At 31.3% G+C, this 7,585-nt stretch overlaps 2 pseudogenes; both read left to right on the forward strand.

Annotated features, from left to right (window-relative positions):
* The first annotated feature begins 1,339 nt into the window (after positions 1–1,339).
* On the forward strand, positions 1,340–4,329 carry LOC112525016 (annotated as a pseudogene).
* A 713-nt stretch (positions 4,330–5,042) lies between these two features.
* LOC112525017 overlaps positions 5,043–7,585 on the forward strand; it is a 10,270-nt pseudogene continuing 7,727 nt past the window's right edge.

The raw sequence follows: 7,585 nt of genomic DNA on the forward strand, positions 1-7,585 counted from the left end.
AATCTCTTAATTACATCATTTAATCAAAAAAAAATCTGAAATACTATTTTTTGTAAAAGTGATTACATTTTCAAGTCTTTTATAAATATCTCATTWGTTTTTCAAATTATTATATTTTTAACGTCGGTTCGGRTCYAATATTRCAATTAGTCAAAGTAGTTTAAAATTTCATCAAACATTGTATAGTTGACATAAATTAGTGATTAAGGTCATTACAACTAATATATTTTAATTAACGGTTAATTAAAAGGTTATATAAAAATAAAATCAATGTATTGTAAATATCTTTTCATTATGAAATAAATATTTACTCATATAAATAACTTTTAAATTATACAATTTTAAAAATATCAAAATAGGTAAGACAAATTTATAATACTCATACTTATGTATATAATAATAATAATTAAAGTCTCGATTGGTTTGCGGAATTGGATAAGATTTGAAAAGATTTGGAATTGGCTTCTATTCTAAACTGATATTTGGATCGAAGGAATGTTTGGATTTGAAATTCAAAGACTTCCTTAAAATCCCACAATCACAAACATGAGATTTAGAAATCCTGTACTTGGTATTTCCAGTGATTTTATATAGAATTTGTTTGCAATATATAGTATTTTTAAGTATGTTTTACTAAAGTATATTAAAAAGTTGTTTTGTAATAATCGACTAATAAAAAAACAATTTAACAACTTTTATAATTTGTTTTTATTAATTTTTTAAAAAAAATGAAATTTCAAATTCTACAAATTACAAATCAATTCTTTCAATTACAAAATCTTGTACAAAATTTAAATCTCTCAAAAACATTTTATCAAACTATTCAAAAACATATTAGAGGAGTAAAAATCTTGTTGTTTATCAATTTTAATGTGTTGTCATTAATTTATTTTATAATTATTATCCAAGTTAAATGTTTTTATTTATCATAAGAAAATGTTAACCAGGAAACTCAAAATATTACATTAATATCCAACTAATAATATAAATGTGAAGTGGGGCATCAACTATATATATATATATATATATATATATATATATATATATGCATGTCAAATAAATATGGACGACAAGCGAACGAGTGGAGAAAAGCGTGGTTTCGTGTATTCAACCCTTCACCCTTTCGATTTTACAATTACTTTTTGAGTTTTAGACATATATCTATACCACTATTATATCATTTGCATAATCTTCATCCACCAGCTCTTACTATTTCTTGCAAAACTTCCTCATCTCCTCTCTCTCACACATCATGTACACAGAAAACTCTGCAGAACAAGGAATATAGAGCACATACCTAAACTTGAGCCCGTATTGATCGTTAGCTACTTGTTACAGAATGGAGTTGGGTAGCATTGTTGATTTTCTTGAGAACAAAGTCATATTAATTACTGGTTTTCTTGCCAAAAGTAAAGTCCATCTCTCTTTCTCTCTCTAGTCTGTAGTATATATATGAATATATACTATATATGCATGCATGTATGTATGTATGTATTCAGCAGAGCGGTCCAGAATCAACTTCGGTTAATCTGCATTCTTTGGCGGTTCTTTAGAGCCTTAAATTGGAAAAGCTGACATTAAATTTAATGCATGGGACTCCCGCCCTGCATGTGGTATGATGAAGTGTCACGGGTGTGTTGATAGATGGAGTTGTACAAAAGTTCACCTTTTTTTTATAATGGTTTCACGAGTCTTTCAATTTCTTTTATCTTAGCCGATGCTATTGACCACTTTGGTAGTGAACTCATGAAGCCTAAAGAGATGGACAAGAACTAACAAAAACGAAACATGAATAAAGTTTCGATGAATTCTAGTTTGCGAAAAGCCATTTACGGGATTTGATAATTATAGCGTAAAATCATCTTTCAAACAATACAAATATTGACAAATTAATTTCCTAGTACACCAAGTATGGTAGTAGATCAAAGAATCCCCTTACATACGTACAGCAACCCATGCTGTATAGATTCATATAGATCACTAAGTTACTCAAAAAACAGCCCTAGTCGATGTGTTTGTGAGACAGCCCATGTTCGTAGATATGTGTGTGTGTGTAAACAGGCTTATTGATTTCTATATTTATAAGTGTACGTATAACTGCAGTTTTTGTGGAGAAGATACTTAGAGTTCAACCAAATGTGAAGAAACTCTATCTTCTCATTAGAGCCGCTGATGCAAAGTCAGCCTTGCAACGCTTCAACACGGAGGTACCATTCATGACTTTATCGCATACTGGCATGCTTCAATTTGATCAGTTCTTTAAATATTTTATTTTATATTTAATGCTCAAAGAAGGCTGATAATCCCACGTACGTTATCTTTTTGCGTTTATATGTATAGGCAGTAGCAAAGGACTTGTTTAAGCTCCTGAAAGAGAAACATGCATGGTACAAACCTGCAAAACTTTTTGTCTGAAAAAGTTACTCCGGTTGCCGGAGACATCACTTGCGAGGATATGGGAATACAGGACCCAGATTTGAAAGCAGAAATGTGGAGACTTATTGATGTTGTTGTTAATGTAGCTGCATGCCACCACCGACTTCGATGAAAGGTACTGCCAAATAGCTAGTGATCGTCCTTTGAATGCTTAATTCAAGATGGTGTGAATGAATTCAAACCTCTTTTCCAATTATTATTCAAATTATATATTGTTATTAAAAAGAATTATATCCCCAATTTCTTACATAAATATATGTGTTGCATAGAAAAAATATGATGTGACATAAACAATCATAATTAAGAATTAAGCAATGACACATCTATAAAAAGTACCGACTAAACCAGAAGGAACGATGATGTTTGATTGGTTTGAGTTTGACTTTAAAGATCAAAAGTAGCTGGAGTTTTAAGGTTTAAATCCAAGGAGGAATAAAAATCCCCTTGTGGCTACGGAGGTTCAAATACGGTGACTCCAGACTATTTGTAAAGCAGGTGGTTTCCCTGGGATTATAATTAATCGGCTCGTGTAGCGGGTTGGATATCCAGGTTAATAAAAAAAATACGGACTACATAAATTAACAATCTCATAAATATTTCTTAAAAATTCTGATTTTTGGAGGGCAAATCACTTTGGTTGGCCAAATACATATGTTTTTACCAAGGCATTGGGGGAGATGATTGTGGGGCACTTGAAAGGAAACATACCGGTGGTCATTCTACGTCCGACCATTATCACTAGTACTTATCTACAACCATTCCCAGGTTGGGTTGAAGGCATCAGGTAACACGTGATCAACTACAAATTAGAAAGCATATATGTGATCAATGATGCATGAATCTTAAACCCTAAAAGTAAAACTGAGACAGTAAGTCTATTTGAATATATGAACTCAAAGAAGAAGGAAATTTGCAGGACCATTGACAGCTTGGCTCTTGGCTATGGTAAAGGCAGGTTAACTTGTTTCCTTGGAGATCCTGAAGCTATATATGATGTGGTGAGTTTAATTCCTTAAAGAACATTCTGACATAAATTGTCAGAACAATTAATAATGTGGTGAAATGTTTTGGCAGGTACCGGCTGACATGGTGGTGAATGCTATGATTGCGACAATCACGACACATGCAAATCAAACATTTTCTGAAACAATTTATCATGTTGGGTCTTCTGTATCAAACCCTTTGAAGTTCATTACAGTTCAAAGATGTGGGGCTACCTGTACTTTACTGAGCATCCATGGATTGACAAGGATGGTAAGCCTGTCATAGTTGGTCAGGTTAGAGTGTTGAGTTCAATGGCTAGCTTCCATATATAGATATATCGCTCTTCATTACTTCCTTCCGCTGCAGGTTTATACTCGTTGTTCTCTCCCTCTCTCTCACTTAATTTTTCGCTACAACAAAATCAACTTTATAAGAAGACAAATATGTTCAAATGTCATAATAGAAAACAATCTATTAAAACATTTGGACAATTTAACGTCCTATAAAGCTAATTTTGTTGTAGTGTCTCTCATCATAAATTTAACTTTCATTCAATTTTATAGGTACTTAAATTTGTGAATTTGGTATTTTGCCAAGCTTTTGCGGGCACATACAAGAATCTTAAAAGAAAGATCAACTTTGTGTTGCGGCTAGTCGACCTTTACAAACCCTACTTGTTCACGAAAAGCTTGTAAGTATCAATAACTATCAATCGGTTTAAAGGAAATTTAATCTACTTAATCTTTACTTGACAAAGTTTAATTTGGGGAATGCAACTATGATGATATGAATACTGAAAAGTTACGTAGGGCGGTCAGAGAGAGCGGAGAAGAGGATAATATGTTCTACTTTGATCCAAGGATAATCGATTGGGATGAGTACTTCCAACATATACACCTTCCTGCGTGAATTTAAATGATGATAGATATCGATCATCACAAGAACAAGCGAGTACACATTCGCATGTTTCCAATTACCTGAATGGACGTCTTAGCTCAACAATTTCGTGCAACTAGTCACGTACTAAAGAAGAAGATAGAAAAACAAAGTATCGTTCTTCGTACAAATGTATTTTAGTCAATTGAGCAACGCTTGGACGACAATTTATTGTGTTTCCCTTGTAAATTTCAATGAATTTTATTGATTAATTCTCATGTATTTGTAATCATCAAATAAATAGTAAGAAAGCATATATTGCTTACCAAACCAAACCAATTACACACACATATTTAACTAGTGAGATCGGCTAAAGCATGTGCAACTCCTTATCTCTTTTGATCCAAGAGTTACATCGCATCACCACAAGGGTGGTGCCTGATTGGTTTGAGTTTGACTCCAAATGTTAAAAGTACCTGCAGGTCCCAGGTTCAAATCCAAGTAGGAATAAAAATCCACTTGTGGCCGCGGAGGTTCAAATGCGGTGACTCCGGGTTATGTACAAAGCAGTTAGTCGTCATGAGATTAATCGGCTTGTATAGCGGGTTAGATATCCAGTTTAATAAAAAAAGAGTTGATCGCAGACGTTTTGATAAAGGAGGGGTGCACACGTTTTTCAAAGCTCTTTAGCTGCCTTTGCTTATCTTCACTCACCTGTATTTATACACCTTCACTTAACAAACGTCATGCATGTAAACGTGATTGAAGGCATGTGAATCAGTTAAACCATAATAGATGACTGAAAGGGAATATAGAGATGAAGTTTAGATCTTTCTAACAACCATATCGTTAAAATTTCATTTATTCATTAAAATGTCATCATGTTTTTGTACGTCACCAAATACAAATAAAACTCATCTAAAATTCAAAAGTGTATTCAATCTTATTACCAAACTACAAATCAACAATTATATATATATATATATATATATATATATATATATATATACACACACACACACATATATAGGGGTCCATTAAAGGGATAACTGATTAGTTTGTGATAACTGTGAGATTCAATCTCAACCACAAATCAACGGATAAATTAAGAAATTAATATTTTTGGTAATTTGACTTTAAATTATAATTAAATGGCAATTTTAGGTATTTTAAATATTTTGATCTCTCCTCTTTTTCTCTCTCTCCTACCTCCGGCCTCCGAGGAACACTATGTGATACCCAAATACACCAAGATTCACAATGTGATACTCAAAATATATACAATGTGATATCCAAAAATAAACCAAGATTCACAATTTGATACCCAAAACACATCAAGTAAACTTTGAGAAGGGGTGTGATACCAACTGTGATACCATTGTGATACCAGGTGTCGGTAATGCTCACAAGTGGGTGTTTAGTGGTCGATCATCGGAGACGACGTCTTGGTCAGACAAGGTGACCGGAGAAGGTCACCGGAGTGGTGGTGGGTGCCGGAGAAGGACACCGAATTTGGTCCTTGTGTGTGTATATATATATACATTTATTAAAATAATTAAACTAATTAATGTAAATTGAATAATCAATATTATCCTTTGTTTTATTTTAATAAACAACATTAATTATTTAAAATAATTGGCTCATATTAAAACCTCACAGTTACCATAAATTATATAATTCTTATTTCACTAGCCCATATATATATATATATATAATATATATATATATATATATATATATATAAAAAGATACATTTAGCACAACAATACTGTGATTTTCATTAAAGAAAAACATCATATTACTAAAATCCATAGGAATTCATGAAAGACGCCACTAAAAAAACCCATAGTCATATTTGATGAATAAAAAAACATCATTAATTACTAAAACCCATAAATAAATACAACAAAAATTCATTCATAATCTAATAGCAACCACTTGTTGTCAGTCTTTTAATTTATTTCTTTACAAAATTCTATCATTATATTCGACTCAAATTCAAAACTCAATTTTCAAGCTCGAAAACTTACAAGTAGTAAAAATTAAAAGCTCGACTCGAACTCAATAACTATTTCTCAAGCTCGAACTGCAACTCGAATCAAGTTCGAACTCGAATCAAGTTCGAACCATACTCACCCATTAAAATTTATGAAAATTCCGGGTCTTTCTCTTATAAATTTTAAAACTTAAAGGTGTCTTCTTAGTTTTTATAAAACTAAAGGGATCAACTTCAAACTTTATCATCAAAAAGATAAAGTTAAAAATTTCATTCACTTCCCTCTCTTTTTATAACATATTTTCTCCCTTTCTTTACCATCTCTCTTCCGATGTGAGACAATTCCACTAACCTTTTTTGTAGTTTTTTTTTTTGTCTTTTTTTATTTGTGATTTTAATAAAAAATAATTAATTAATTTTTATAATTAAAAAATGCATAATTTTATTTAAATATCTAAAAATATAAGACATTTTTATAATTTATATTTTACAAATTTTATCATAGAAACTTATTATATTTTTAAACTAATTATATATAAAATAATCGAGTATCTCACGAGCTCTTCGAGTCGAGTATTGAGTAGCTTGACTCGACTCGTTAATATGTCGAGTCGAACTCGAGTTCAAGCCGAGCCTATTCGAGTCGAGTGTTGACTGAGTCGATCTCGAGTAGCTTGCAAGTTGTCTCGTATCATTTACACCTTTTAATTATAAATTCAAGTTGTTGTCGTATAGTATGCATTTCGTTTTGTGTAAGAGCATACACAGCACTATAGTTTCGAGGTTTCTAGACCGATGCTTAAAAAACATAACCATTAGAAGGAACAATTTATTAATTGTAAGAAAAATTTGGAAAATTTATTGATCGATCTTGGAAAATGTAGGGGATATGGAGAATTTGGGTGCACTTTAATGATCCTCAATATTTTTTTCCATTTTTTTTAGGAGACAGTGTGAAGAATGAGTCATCTATCTAGAGTCATGTTCATGCGAGATAATATGTAATTAATAAAATAAGAGAATTAATATGGACCAATCATTTCATTAAATAATATCTTAAATAATTAATTCTAAAAACACATAAATAAGAACATATATAAAAGTATTTTAGTTATACTAGAAGAGTACTCGCGCAATGCAGCGAGACACATCTTGATTTTAATGTTCCATTTTATTATTTGTCTCTATCGATGTTATAATACGATTTTATGCGTTTTAAAGAAAACAATAATGATTTTATTTTTGAATAAAATATAAATTTGAAGATATCATAAAAAATTGAAAAAAATTATA

This window comes from Cynara cardunculus (genome assembly GCF_001531365.2).
Source record: "Cynara cardunculus var. scolymus isolate 2C chromosome LG 13, CcrdV1, whole genome shotgun sequence".
Classification (NCBI taxonomy): domain Eukaryota; kingdom Viridiplantae; phylum Streptophyta; class Magnoliopsida; order Asterales; family Asteraceae; genus Cynara; species Cynara cardunculus.